Source organism: Loxodonta africana, assembly GCF_030014295.1.
Source record: "Loxodonta africana isolate mLoxAfr1 chromosome 22 unlocalized genomic scaffold, mLoxAfr1.hap2 SUPER_22_unloc_1, whole genome shotgun sequence".
NCBI lineage: Eukaryota > Metazoa > Chordata > Mammalia > Proboscidea > Elephantidae > Loxodonta > Loxodonta africana.
The window spans coordinates 819359-833897 of NW_026974836.1; positions in this window are offsets into that span (position 1 = coordinate 819359).

The following is a 14539-nucleotide window of genomic DNA, read 5'->3' on the forward strand; positions in this document are numbered from 1 at the left end:
CGAACGGAGAGTCCCTCAGGCCAGAATGGCCCTAACGGAGAGTCCCGCAGGCCAACATAGGCCCGAACGGTCATTCCCGCAGGCAAGCATAGGCCCGAACAGAGTCCAGCAGGCCAGCATAGGCCCGAACGGAGATTCCCGGACCAAGAATAGACCCGAACGGTGTCCCGAAGGCAAAATGAGGCCTGAGTAGTGGAGCCGTGCAGGCAACAAGACGCCCGAACACTGTCCGGCAAGCAAGAATAAGCCCGAACGCAGAATCCTTCAGGCAAGAACGAGCCTGAACAGAGTCCCACTGGCAAGAAGAAGCACGAATAGAAGAGGCCCCTAGGCAAGAATAGGCCCGAGTAGAGTCCCGCTCCCAAGATTAGGCCCGAACGGAGAGTCCCGCAGGCCAGAAACGACCGAACGGAGGGTCCCGAGGGCGAGAATAGGCGCGAAGAGATGTCCTGCAGGCGAGAATACGCCCAAACTGAGAATCCCACAGGTCAGCATAACCCTGAAAGGGGATTCCCGCAGGCAAGCATAGGCCCAAACAGAGTCCCACAAGCCAGAATAGGACCGAACGGAGTTTTCCGGGGGCAACAATAGGCCTGGACAGAGTCCCGCAGGCAAAAAGAGGCCCGAGTAGAGGGGCTGTGCAGGCAAGAAGAGTCCCGAACAGAGTCCTGCAGGCAAGAATAGGCCCAAACGAAGAGCCCCGCTGGCAAGAAGAGACCAGAACAGAGTCCCAAAGGCCAGAAAGGCCCGAACGGAGAGTTCCCCAGGTGAGAATAGGCCCGAACGGAGAGTCCCGCAGGCCACAATAGGCCCGAATAGAGGAGCCCTTAGGCAAAAATAGGCCCGAATAGAGACCCGCTCACAAGAATAGGCCCGAACGGAGAGTCCCGCAGACCAGAAAAGCCCAAACAGAGGGTCTCGAAGGCGAGAATGGGCCCGAACGAGGGTCCCGCAGACCACGATAGGAGCGAACGGAGAGTCTCGCAGGCCAGAAAAGGCCCGAACAGAATCCCGCAGGGAAGTATAGGCCCGAATAGAGTCCCGCAGGGAAGGACAGGCCTGAATAGAGGAGCCCCGCACACACTATCAGGCCTGAATAGCGGAGCCCCGCACGCACGAACAGGCCCGAGTAGCAGAGCCCTGCAAGCACGAACAGACCCGAGTAGCGGAGCCCCGCATGCACGAACAGGCCCAAGTAGTGGAGCCCCGCATGCACCAACAGGCCCGAGTAGCAGAGCCCCGCACGCACAATCAGGCCTGAGTAGCGGAGCTCCGCATGCTAGAACAGGACCGAATATCGGAGCTCCGTAAGCACAAAAGGCTGGAATAGAGCAGCCCCGCACGCAACAGGAGACCCCAAAGGAGACTCCCAGAGGCTAGATTAGGTCCGAACGGAGAGTTTTGCAGGTCAGAATTGTCCCGAACGGAGAGACCCGCAGGCAAGAATAGGCCGGAACGGAGAGTCCCGCAGGCAAGAATAGGCCCGAACGGAGAGTTGCGCAGGCGAGAATAGGCCCAAAGGAAAGTCCCGCAGGCGAGAGAATATGCCCAATTTGAGAATACCGCAGGCCAGCATACGCCTGAACGGAGATTCCCGTAGGCAAGCATAGGCCCAAACAGAGTCCCGCAGGCCAGAACAGGCCCGAACGGGGAGTCCTGCAGGCCACAATAGGCCGGAACAGAGATTCCTGCAGGCAAGCATAGGCCCAAACAGAGTCCGGCAGGCCAGAATAGGCCCGAACGGAGTCCCGCAGGCCAGGGTATGCCCGAACGGAGATTCCCGGAGCAAGGATAGGCCCGAACAGAGTCCCGCAGGCAAGAATAGGCCCGAGTAGAGCAGCCATGCAGGCAAGATGAGGCACGAACAGAGTCCCGCTGGCAAGAGTAGCCCTGAATGGAGAACCCACAGGCAAGAATAGGCTCAAACGGAGAGTCCCGCAGACAAGAATAGGCCCGAACAGAATCCCAGAGGCAAGAATTGAGGAGCCCCGTAGGCAAGAGTAGGCCCGACTAAAGGCCCGCTCCAGAGAATAGGCCCGAACAGAGAGTCCCGTAGGCGAAAAAGGCCTGAACAGAGAGCCCCGCAGGCAGGCATGGGCCCGAACAGAGTCCCACAGGCCAGAATAGTCCCGAACAGAGATTCCCGGAGCAAGAATAGCCCCGAACAGAATTCCGCAGGCCAGCATACGCCTGAACGGAGATTGCCGAAGGGAAGCCTAGGCCCGAACGAAGAGTCCCGCAGGCCAGAATGGGCCCGAACGGAGATTGTCGGAGGCAAGAATAGGCCCCAATAGAGTCCCACAGGCAAAAATAGGCCCGAGTAGAGGAGCCGTGCAGGCAAGAAGAGGCCCGAACAGAGTCCCGCAGGCAAGGATATGCCCAAACGGAGAGTCCCGCAGGCAAGAATGGGCCCGAACGGAGAGACCCGCAGGCCAGCATACGCCTGAACGGAGATTCCCGCAGGCAAGCATAGGCCCAAACAGAGTCCTGCAGGCCAGAATAGGCCCGAACGGAGACTCCTGCAGGCCAGAATAGGTCAGAACACAGATTCCTGCAGGCAAGCATAGGCCCGAACAGAGTCCCGCAAGCCAGGGTACGCCCGAACGGAGATTCCCGGAGCAGGAATAGGCCCGAAAAGAGTCCCGCAGGCCAGAATAGGCCCAAACGGAGAGTCCCGCAGGCCAGAGTAGGGCGGAACAGAGATTCCTGCAGGCAAGCATAGGCCCGAACAGAGTCCCACAGGCCCGAACAGGCCAGAACGGAGATTCCCGGAGGCAAGAATAGGCAAGAATAGAGGAGCCCCGGAGGAGAGAATAGGCCCGAGTAAAGTCCCGCTCCAGAGAATAGGCCCGAACTGAGAGTCCCTCAGGCCAGAATGGCCCTAACGGAGAGTCCCGCAGGCCAACATAGGCCCGAACGGTCATTCCCGCAGGCAAGCATAGGCCCGAACAGAGTCCAGCAGGCCAGCATAGGCCCGAACGGAGATTCCCGGACCAAGAATAGACCCGAACGGTGTCCCGAAGGCAAAATGAGGCCCAAGTACTGGAGCCGTGCAGGCAAGAAGACTCCCGAACACTGTCCGGCAAGCAAGAATAAGCCCGAACGCAGAATCCTTCAGGCAAGAACGAGCCTGAACAGAGTCCCACTGGCAAGAATAAGCACGAATAGAAGAGGCCCCTAGGCAAGAATAGGCCCGAATAGAGTCCCGATCCCAAGATTAGGCCCGAACGGAGAGTCCCGCAGGCCAGAAACGACCGAACGGAGGGTCCCGAGGGCGAGAATAGGCGCGAAGAGATGTCCTGCAGGCGAGAATACGCCCAAACTGAGAATCCCACAGGTCAGCATAACCCTGAAAGGGGATTCCCGCAGGCAAGCATAGGCCCAAACAGAGTCCCACAAGCCAGAATAGGACTGAACGGAGTTTTCCAGGGGCAACAATAGGCCTGGACAGAGTCCCGCAGGCAAAAAGAGGCCCGAGTAGAGGGGCTGTGCAGGCAAGAAGAGTCCTGAACAGAGTCCTGCAGGCAAGAATAGGCCCAAACGAAGAGCCCCGCTGGCAAGAAGAGACCAGAACAGAGTCCCAAAGGCCAGAAAGGCCCGAACGGAGAGTTCCCCAGGTGAGAATAGGCCCGAACGGAGAGTCCCGCAGGCCACAATAGGCCCGAATAGAGGAGCCCTTAGGCAAAAATAGGCCCGAATAGAGACCCGCTCACAAGAATAGGCCCGAACGGAGAGTCCCGTAGGCGAAAAAGGCCTGAACAGAGAGCCCCGCAGGCAGGCATGGGCCCGAACAGAGTCCCACAGGCCAGAATAGTCCCGAGCAGAGATTCGCGGAGCAAGAATAGCCCCGAACAGAATTCCGCAGGCCAGAATAGGCCAGAACGGGGATTTCCGAAAGCAACCAAAGGCCCGAACAGAGTCCCGCAGGCCAGCATACGCCTGAACGGAGATTGCCAAAGGGAAGCCTAGGCCCGAACGAAGAGTCCCGCAGGCCAGAATAGGCCCGAACGGAGATTGTCGGAGGCAAGAATAGGCCCCAATAGAGTCCCACAGGCAAAAATAGGCCCGAGTAGAGGAGCCGTGCGGGCAAGAAGAGGCCCGAACAGAGTCCCGCAGGCAAGGATACGCCCAAACGGAGAGTCCCGCAGGCAAGAATAGGCACGAACGGAGAGACCCGCAGGCCAGCATACGCCTGAACGGAGATTCCCGTAGGCAAGTATAGGCCCAAACAGAGTCCTGCAGGCCAGAATAGGCCCGAACGGAGAGTCCTGCAGGCCAGAATAGGCCAGAACAGAGATTCCTGCAGGCAAGCATAGGCCCGAACAGAGTCCCGCAAGCCAGGGTACGCCCGACCGGCGATTCCCGGAGCAAGAATAGGCCCGAACAGAGTCCCGCAGGCCAGAATAGGCCTGAACGGAGAGTCCCGCAGGCCAGAGTAGGGCGGAACAGAGATTCCTGCAGGCAAGCATAGGCCCGAACAGATTCCCGCAGGCCCGAACAGGCCACAACGGAGATTCCCGGAGGCAAGAATAGGCAAGAATAGAGGAGGCCCGGAGGCAAGAATAGGCCCGAGTAAAGTCCCGCTCCAGAGAATAGGCCCGAACGGAGAGTCCCGCAGGCCAGAATGGCCCGAACGGAGAGTCCCGCAGGCCAACATAGGCCCGAACGGTCATTCCCGCAGGCAAGCATAGGCCCGAACAGAGTCCAGCAGGCCAGCATAGGCCCGAACGGAGATTCCCGGACCAAGAATAGACCCGAACGGTGTCCCGAAGGCAAAATGAGGCCCGAGTAGAGGAGCCGTGCAGGCAACAAGACGTCCGAAACCTGTCCGGCAAGCAAGAGTAAGCCCGAACGCAGAATCCTGCAGGCAAGATTAGGCCCGAACGGAGAGTCCCGCAGGCCAGAAACGACCGAACGGAGGGTCCCGAGGGCGAGAATAGGCCCGAAGAGATGTCCTGCAGGCGAGAATACGCCCAAACTGAGAATCCCACAGGTCAGCATAACCCTGAAAGGAGATTCCCGCAGGCAAGCATAGGCCCGAACAGAGTCCCACAAGCCAGAATAGGACCGAACGGAGTTTTCCGGGGGCAACAATAGGCCTGGACAGAGTCCTGCAGGCAAAAATAGGCCCGAGTAGAGGGGCTGTGCAGGCAAGAAGAGGCCCGAACAGAGTTCTGCAGGCAAGAATAGGCCCAAACGAAGAGCCCCGCTGGCAAGAAGAGACACGAACAGAGTCCCGAAGGTCAGAAAGGCCCGAACGGTCAGTCCCGCAGGGAAACATAGGCCCGAACGGTCATTCCCGCAGGCAAGCATAGGCCCGAACAGAGTCCAGCAGGCGAGCATAGGCCCGAACGGAGATTCCCGGACCAAGAATAGACCCGAACGGTGTCCCGAAGGCAAAATGAGGCCCGAGTAGAGGAGCCGTGCAGGCAACAAGACGCCCGAACACTGTCCGGCAAGCAAGAATAAGCCCGAACGCAGAATCCTGCAGGCAAGAACGGGCCTGAACAGAGTCCCACTGGCAAGAAGAAGCACGAATAGAAGAGGCCCCTAGGCAAGAATAGGCCCGAGTAGAGTCCCGCTCCCGCTCCCAAGATTAGACCCGAATGGAGAGTCCCGCAGGCCAGAAACGACCGAACGGAGGGTCCCGCGGGCGAGAATAGGCCCGAAGAGATGTCCTGCAGGCGAGAATATGCCCAAACTGAGAATCCCACAGGTCAGCATAACCCTGAAAGGAGATTCCCGCAGGCAAGCATAGGCCCGAACAGAGTCCCACAAGCCAGAATAGGACCGAACGGAGTTTTCCGGGGGCAACAATAGGCCTGGACAGAGTCCCGCAGGCAAAAAGAGGCCCGAGTAGAGGGGCTGTGCAGGCAAGAAGAGGCCCGAACAGAGTTCTGCAGGCAAGAATAGGCCCAAACGAAGAGCCCCGCTGGCAAGAAGAGACCCGAACAGAGTCCCGAAGGCCAGAAAGGCCCGAACGGAGAGTTCCCCAGGTGAGAATAGGCCCGAACGGAGAGTCCCGCAGGCCACAATAGGCCCGAATAGAGGAGCCCTTAGGCAAAAATAGGCCCGAATAGAGACCCGCTCACAAGAATAGGCCCGAACGGAGAGTCCCGCAGGCCAGAAAAGCCCGAACAGAGGGTCTCGAAGGCGAGAATGGGCCCGAACGAGGGTCCCGCAGACCACGATAGGGGCGAACGGAGGGTCTCGCAGGCCAGAATAGGCCTGAACAGAGTCCCGCAGGGAAGTATAGGCCCGAATAGAGTCCCGCAGGGAAGGACAGGCCTGAATAGAGGAGCCCCGCACACACTATCAGGCCTGAATAGCGGAGCCCCGCACGCACGAACAGGCCCGAGTAGCAGTGCCCTGCAAGCACGAACAGACCCGAGTAGCGGAGCCCCGCATGCAAGAACAGGCCAAAGTAGTGGAGCCCCGCATGCACCAACAGGCCCGAGTAGCGGAGCCCCGCACGCACAATCAGGCCTGAGTAGCGGAGCTCCGCATGCTAGAACAGGACCGAATATCGGAGCTCCGTAAGCACAAAAGGCTGGAATAGAGCAGCCCCGCACGCAACAGGAGACCCCAAAGGAGACTCCCAGAGGCTAGATTAGGTCCGAACGGAGAGTTTTGCAGGTCAGAATTGTCCCGAACGGAGAGACCCGCAGGCAAGAATAGGCCGGAACGGAGAGTCCCGCAGGCAAGAATAGGCCCGAACGGAGAGATGCGCAGGCGAGAATAGGCCCAAAGGAAAGTCCCGCAGGCGAGAGAATATGCCCAAATTGAGAATACCGCAGGCCAGCATACGCCTGAACGGAGATTCCCGTAGGCAAGCATAGGCCCAAACAGAGTCCCGTAGGCCAGAACAGGCCCGAACGGAGAGTCCTGCAGGCCACAATAGGCCGGAACAGAGATTCCTGCAGGCAAGCATAGGCCCAAACAGAGTCCCGCAGGCCAGAATAGGCCCGAACGGAGTCCCGCAGGCCAGGGTATGCCCGAACGGAGATTCCCAGAGCAAGGATAGGCCCGAACAGAGTCCCGCAGGCAAGAGTAGGCCCGAGTAGAGCAGCCATGCAGGCAAGATGAGGCACGAACAGAGTCCCGCTGGCAAGAGTAGCCCTGAACGGAGAACCCACAGGCAAGAATAGGCTCAAACGGAGAGTCCCGCAGACAAGAATAGGCCCGAACAGAATCCCAGAGGCAAGAATAGAGGAGCCCCGTAGGCAAGAGTAGGCCCGACTAAAGTCCCGCTCCAGAGAATAGGCCCGAACGGAGAGTCCCGTAGGCGAAAAAGGCCTGAACAGAGAGCCCCGCAGGCAGGCATGGGCCCGAACAGAGTCCCACAGGCCAGAATAGTCCCGAACAGAGATTCCCGGAGCAAGAATAGCCCCGAACAGAATTCCGCAGGCCAGAACGGGGATTTCCGAAAGCAACCAAAGGCCCGAACAGAGTCCCGCAGGCCAGCATACGCCTGAACGGAGATTGCCAAAGGGAAGCCTAGGCCCGAACGAAGAGTCCCGCAGGCCAGAATAGGCCCGAACGGAGATTGTCGGAGGCAAGAATAGGCCCCAATAGAGTCCCACAGGCAAAAATAGGCCCGAGTAGAGGAGCCGTGCGGGCAAGAAGAGGCCCGAATAGAGTCCCGCAGGCAAGGATACGCCCAAACGGAGAGTCCCGCAGGCAAGAATAGGCCCGAACGGAGAGACCCGCAGGCCAGCATACGCCTGAACGGAGATTCCCGTAGGCAAGCATAGGCCCAAACAGAGTCCTGCAGGCCAGAATAGGCCCGAACGGAGAGTCCTGCAGGCCAGAATAGGCCAGAACAGAGATTCCTGCAGGCAAGCATAGGCCCGAACAGAGTCCCGCAAGGCAGGGTACGCCCGACCGGCGATTCCCGGAGCAAGAATAGGCCCGAACAGAGTCCCGCAGGCCAGAATAGGCCTGAACGGAGAGTCCCGCAGGCCAGAGTAGGGCGGAACAGAGATTCCTGCAGGCAAGCATAGGCCCGAACAGAGTCCCGCAGGCCCGAACAGGCCAGAACGGAGATTCCCGGAGGCAAGAATAGGCAAGAATAGAGGAGGCCCGGAGGCAAGAATAGGCCCGAGTAAAGTCCCGCTCCAGAGAATAGGCCCGAACGGAGAGTCCCGCAGGCCAGAATGGCCCGAACGGAGAGTCCCGCAGGCCAACATAGGCCCGAACGGTCATTCCCGCACGCAAGCATAGGCCCGAACAGAGTCCAGCAGGCCAGCATAGGCCCGAACGGAGATTCCCGGACCAAGAATAGACCCGAACGGTGTCCCGAAGGCAAAATGAGGCCCGAGTAGAGGAGCCGTGCAGGCAAGAAGACGCCCGAACCCTGTCCGGCAAGCAAGAGTAAGCCCGAACGCAGAATCCTGCAGGCAAGATTAGGCCCGAACGGAGAGTCCCGCAGGCCAGAAACGACCGAACGGAGGGTCCCGCGGGCGAGAATAGGCCCGAAGAGATGTCCTGCAGGCGAGAATACGCCCAAACTGAGAATCCCACAGGTCAACATAACCCTGAAAGGAGATTCCCGCAGGCAAGCATAGGCCCGAACAGAGTCCCAAAAGCCAGAATAGGACCGAACGGAGTTTTCCGGGGGCAACAATAAGCCTGGACAGAGACCCGCAGGCAAAAATAGGCCCGAGTAGAGGGGCTGTGCAGGCAAGAAGAGGCCCGAACAGAGTTCTGCAGGCAAGAATAGGCCCAAACGAAGAGCCCCGCTGGCAAGAAGAGACACGAACAGAGTCCCGAAGGTCAGAAAAGCCCGAACGGTCATTCCCGCAGGCAAGCATAGGCCCGAACAGAGTCCAGCAGGCGAGCATAGGCCCGAACGGAGATTCCCGGACCAAAAATAGACCCGAACGGTGTCCCGAAGGCAAAATGAGGCCCGAGTAGAGGAGCCGTGCAGGCAAGAAGACGCCCGAACTCTGTCCGTCAAGCAAGAGTAAGCCCGAACGCAGAATCCTGCAGGCAAGATTAGGCCCGAACGGAGAGTCCTGCAGGCCAGAATAGGCCAGAACAGAGATTCCTGCAGGTCAGCATACGCCTAAACGGAGATTCCCGTAGGCAAGCATAGGCCCAAACAGAGTCCTGCAGGCCAGAATAGGCCCGAACGGAGAGTCCTGCAGGCCAGAATAGGCCAGAACAGAGATTCCTGCAGGCAAGCATAGGCCCGAACAGAGTCCCGCAGGCCCGAACAGGCCAGAACGGAGATTCCCGGAGGCAAGAATAGGCAAGAATAGAGGAGGCCCGGAGGCAAGAATAGGCCCGAGTAAAGTCCCGCTCCAGAGAATAGGCCCGAACGGAGAGTCCAGCAGGCCAGAATGGCCCGAACGGAGAGTCCCGCAGGCCAACATAGGCCCGAACGGTCATTCCCGCACGCAAGCAAAGGCCCGAACAGAGTCCCGCAAGCCAGCATAGGCCCGAACGGAGATTCCCGGACCAAGAATAGACCCGAACGGTGTCCCGAAGGCAAAATGAGGCCCGAGTAGAGGAGCCGTGCAGGCAACAAGACGCCCGAACCCTGTCCGGCAAGCAAGAGTAAGCCCGAACGCAGAATCCTGCAGGCAAGATTAGGCCCGAACGGAGAGTCCCGCAGGCCAGAAACGACCGAACGGAGGGTCCCGCGGGCGAGAATAGGCCCGAAGAGATGTCCTGCAGGCGAGAATACGCCCAAACTGAGAATCCCACAGGTCAGCATAACCCTGAAAGGAGATTCCCGCAGGCAAGCATAGGCCCGAACAGAGTCCCACAAGCCAGAATAGGACCGAACGGAGTTTTCCGGGGGCAACAATAGGCCTGGACAGAGTCCCGCAGGCAAAAAGAGGCCCGAGTAGAGGGGCTGTGCAGGCAAGAAGAGGCCCGAACAGAGTCCTGCAGGCAAGAATAGGCCCAAACGAAGAGCCCCGCTGGCAAGAAGAGACCTGAACAGAGTCCCGAAGGCCGGAAAGGCCCGAATGGAGAGTTCCCCAGGTGAGAATAGGCCCGAACGGAGAGTCCCGCAGGCCAGAATAGGCCCGAATAGAGGAGCCCTTAGGCAAAAATAGGCCCGAATAGAGACCCGCTCCCAAGAATAGGCCCGAACGGAGACTCCCGCAGGCCAGAAAAGCCCGAACAGAGGGTCTCGAAGGCGAGAATGGGCCCGAACGAGGGTCCCGCAGACCACGATAGGGGCGAACGGAGGGTCTCGCAGGCCAGAATAGGCCCGAACAGAGTCCCGCAGGGAAGTATAGGCCCGAATAGAGTCCCGCAGGGAAGGACAGGCCTGAATAGAGGAGCCCCGCACACACTATCAGGCCTGAATAGCGGATCCCCGCACGCACGAACAGGCCCGAGTAGCAGAGCCCTGCAAGCACGAACAGACCCGAGTAGCGGAGCCCCGCATGCAAGAACAGGCCCAAGTAGTGGAGCCCCGCATGCACCAACAGGCCCGAGTAGCGGAGCCCCGCACGCACAATCAGGCCTGAGTAGCGGAGCTCCGCATGCTAGAACAGGACCGAATATCGGAGCTCCGTAAGCACAAAAGGCTGGAATGGAGCAGCCCCGCACGCAACAGGAGACCCCAAAGGAGACTCCCAGAGGCTAGATTAGGTCCGAACGGAGAGTTTTGCAGGTCAGAATTGTCCCGAACGGAGAGACCCGCAGGCAAGAATAGGCCGGAACGGAGAGTCCCGCAGGCAAGAATAGGCCCGAACGGAGAGATGCGCAGGCGAGAATAGGCCCAAAGGAAAGTCCCGCAGGCGAGAGAATATGCCCAAATTGAGAATACCGCAGGCCAGCATACGCCTGAACGGAGATTCCCGTAGGCAAGCATAGGCCCAAACAGAGTCCCGTAGGCCAGAATAGGCCCAAACGGAGAGTGCTGCAGGCCACAATAGGCCGGAACAGAGATTCCTGCAGGCAAGCATAGGCCCAATCAGAGTCCCGCAGGCCAGAATAGGCCCGAACGGAGTCCCGCAGGCCAGGGTATGCCCGAACGGAGTTTCCCAGAGCAAGAATAGGCCCGAACAGAGTCCCGCAGGCAAGAGTAGGCCCGAGTAGAGCAGCCACGCAGGCAAGATGAGGCACGAACAGAGTCCCGCTGGCAAGAGTAGCCCTGAACGGAGAACCCACAGGCAAGAATAGGCTCAAACGGAGAGTCCCGCAGGCAAGAATAGGCCCGAACAGAATCCCAGAGGCAAGAATAGAGGAGCCCCGTAGGCAAGAGTAGGCCCGACTAAAGTCCCGCTCCAGAGAATAGGCCCGAACGGAGAGTCCCGTAGGCGAAAAAGGCCTGAACAGAGAGCCCCGCAGGCAGGCAAGGGCCCGAACAGAGTCCCACAGGCCAGAATAGTCCCGAACAGAGATTCCCGGAGCAAGAATAGCCCCGAACAGAATTCCGCAGGCCAGAATAGGCCAGAACGGGGATTTCCGAAAGCAACCAAAGGCCCGAACAGAGTCCCGCAGGCCAGCATACGCCTGAACGGAGATTGCCAAAGGGAAGCCTAGGCCCGAACGAAGAGTCCCGCAGGCCAGAATAGGCCCGAACGGAGATTGTCGGAGGCAAGAATAGGCCCCAATAGAGTCCCACAGGCAAAAATAGGCCCAAGTAGAGGAGCCGTGCGGGCAAGAAGAGCCCCGAACAGAGTCCCGCAGGCAAGGATACGCCCAAACGGAGAGTCCCGCAGGCAAGAATAGGCCCGAATGGAGAGACCCGCAGGCCAGCATACGCCTGAACGGAGATTCCCGTAGGCAAGCATAGGCCCAAACAGAGTCCTGCAGGCCAGAATAGGCCAGAACAGAGATTCCTGCAGGCAAGCATAGGCCCGAACAGAGTCCCGCAAGCCAGGGTACGCCCGACCGGCGATTCCCGGAGCAAGAATAGGCCCGAACAGAGTCCCGCAGGCCAGAATAGGCCTGAACGGAGAGTCCCGCAGGCCAGAGTAGGGCGGAACAGAGATTCCTGCAGGCAAGCATAGGCCCGAACAGAGTCCCGCAGGCCCGAACAGGCCAGAACGGAGATTCCCGGAGGCAAGAATAGGCAAGAATAGAGGAGGCCCGGAGGCAAGAATAGGCCCGAGTAAAGTCCCGCTCCAGAGAATAGGCCCGAACGGAGAGTCCCGCAGGCCAGAATGGCCCGAACGGAGAGTCCCGCAGGCCAACATAGGCCCGAACGGTCATTCCCGCAGGCAAGCATAGGCCCGAACAGAGTCCAGCAAGCCAGCATAGGCCCGAACGGAGATTCCCGGACCAAGAATAGACCCGAACGGTGTCCCGAAGGCAAAATGAGGCCCGAGTAGAGGAGCCGTGCAGGCAACAAGACGCCCGAACCCTGTCCGACAAGCAAGAGTAAGCCCGAACGCAAAATCCTGCAGGCAAGATTAGGCTCGAACGGAGAGTCCCGCAGGCCAGAAACGACCGAACGGAGGGTCCCGCGGGCGAGAATAGGCCCGAAGAGATGTCCTGCAGGCGAGAATACGCCCAAACTGAGAATCCCACAGGTCAGCATAACCCTGAAAGGAGATTCCCGCAGGCAAGCATAGGCCCGAACAGAGTCCCACAAGCCAGAATAGGACCGAACGGAGTTTTCCGGGGGCAACAATAGGCCTGGACAGAGTCCTGCAGGCAAAAATAGGCCCGAGTAGAGGGGCTGTGCAGGCAAGAAGAGGCCCGAACAGAGTTCTGCAGGCAAGAATAGGCCCAAACGAAGAGCCCCGCTGGCAAGAAGAGACCCGAACAGAGTCCCGAAGGTCAGAACGGCCCGAACGGTCAGTCCCGCAGGGCAACATAGGCCCGAACGGTCATTCCCGCAGGCAAGCATAGGCCCGAACAGAGTCCAGCAGGCGAGCATAGGCCCGAACGGAGATTCCCGGACCAAGAATAGACCCGAACGGTGTCCCGAAGGCAAAATGAGGCCCGAGTAGAGGAGCCGTGCAGGCAACAAGACGCCCGAACCCTGTCCGGCAAGCAAGAGTAAGCCCGAACGCAGAATCCTGCAGGCAAGATTAGGCCCGAACGGAGAGTCCCGCAGGCCAGAAACGACCGAACGGAGGGTCCCGCGGGCGAGAATAGGCCCGAAGAGATGTCCTGCAGGCGAGAATACGCCCAAACTGAGAATCCCACAGGTCAGCATAACCCTGAAAGGAGATTCCCGCAGGCAAGCATAGGCCCGAACAGAGTCCCACAAGCCAGAATAGGACTGAACGGAGTTTTCCGGGGGCAACAATAGGCCTGGACAGAGTCCCGCAGGCAAAAAGAGGCCCGAGTAGAGGGGCTGTGCAGGCAAGAAGAGGCCCGAACAGAGTCCTGCAGGCAAGAATAGGCCCAAACGAAGAGCCCCGCTGGCAAGAAGAGACCCGAACAGAGTCCCGAAGGCCAGAAAGGCCCGAACGGAGAGTTCCCCAGGTGAGAATAGGCCCGAACGGAGAGTCCCGCAGGCCAGAATAGGCCCGAATAGAGGAGCCCTTAGGCAAAAATAGGCCCGAATAGAGACCCGCTCCCAAGAATAGGCCCGAACGGAGAGTCCCGCAGGCCAGAAAAGCCCGAACAGAGGGTCTCGAAGGTGAGAATGGGCCCGAACGAGGGTCCCGCAGACCACAATACGGGCGAACCGAGGGTCTCGCAGGCCAGAATAGGCCCGAACAGAGTCCCGCAGGGAAGTATAGGCCCGAATAGAGTCCCGCAGGGAAGGACAGGCCTGAATAGAGGAGCCCCGCACACACTATCAGGCCTGAATAGCGGAGCCCCGCACGCACGAACGGCCCGAGTAGCAGAGCCCTGCAAGCACGAACAGACCCGAGTAGCGGAGCCCCGCATGCAAGAACAGGCCCAAGTAGTGGAGCCCCGCATGCACCAACAGGCCCGAGTAGCGGAGCCCCGCACGCACAATCAGGCCTGAGTAGCGGAGCTCCGCATGCTAGAACAGGACCGAATATCGGAGCTCCGTAAGCACAAAAGGCTGGAATGGAGCAGCCCCGCACGCAACAGGAGACCCCAAAGGAGACTCCCAGAGGCTAGATTAGGTCCAAACGGAGAGTTTTGCAGGTCAGAATTGTCCCGAACGGAGAGACCCGCAGGCAAGAATAGGCCGGAACGGAGAGTCCCGCAGGCAAGAATAGGCCCGAACGGAGAGATGCGCAGGCGAGAATAGGCCCAAAGGAAAGTCCCGGAGGCGAGAGAATATGCCCAAATTGAGAACACCGCAGGCCAGCATACGCCTGAACGGAGATTCCCGTAGGCAAGCATAGGCCCAAACAGAGTCCCGTAGGCCAGAATAGGCCCAAACGGAGAGTGCTGCAGGCCACAATAGGCCGGAACAGAGATTCCTGCAGGCAAGCATAGGCCCAAACAGAGTCCCGCAGGCCAGAATAGGCCCGAACGGAGTCCCGCAGGCCAGGGTATGCCCGAACGGAGATTCCCAGAGCAAGGATAGGCCCGAACAGAGTCCCGCAGGCAAGAGTAGGCCCGAGTAGAGCAGCCATGCAGGCAAGATGAGGCACGAACAGAGTCCCGCTGGCAAGAGTAGCCCTGAACGGAGAAC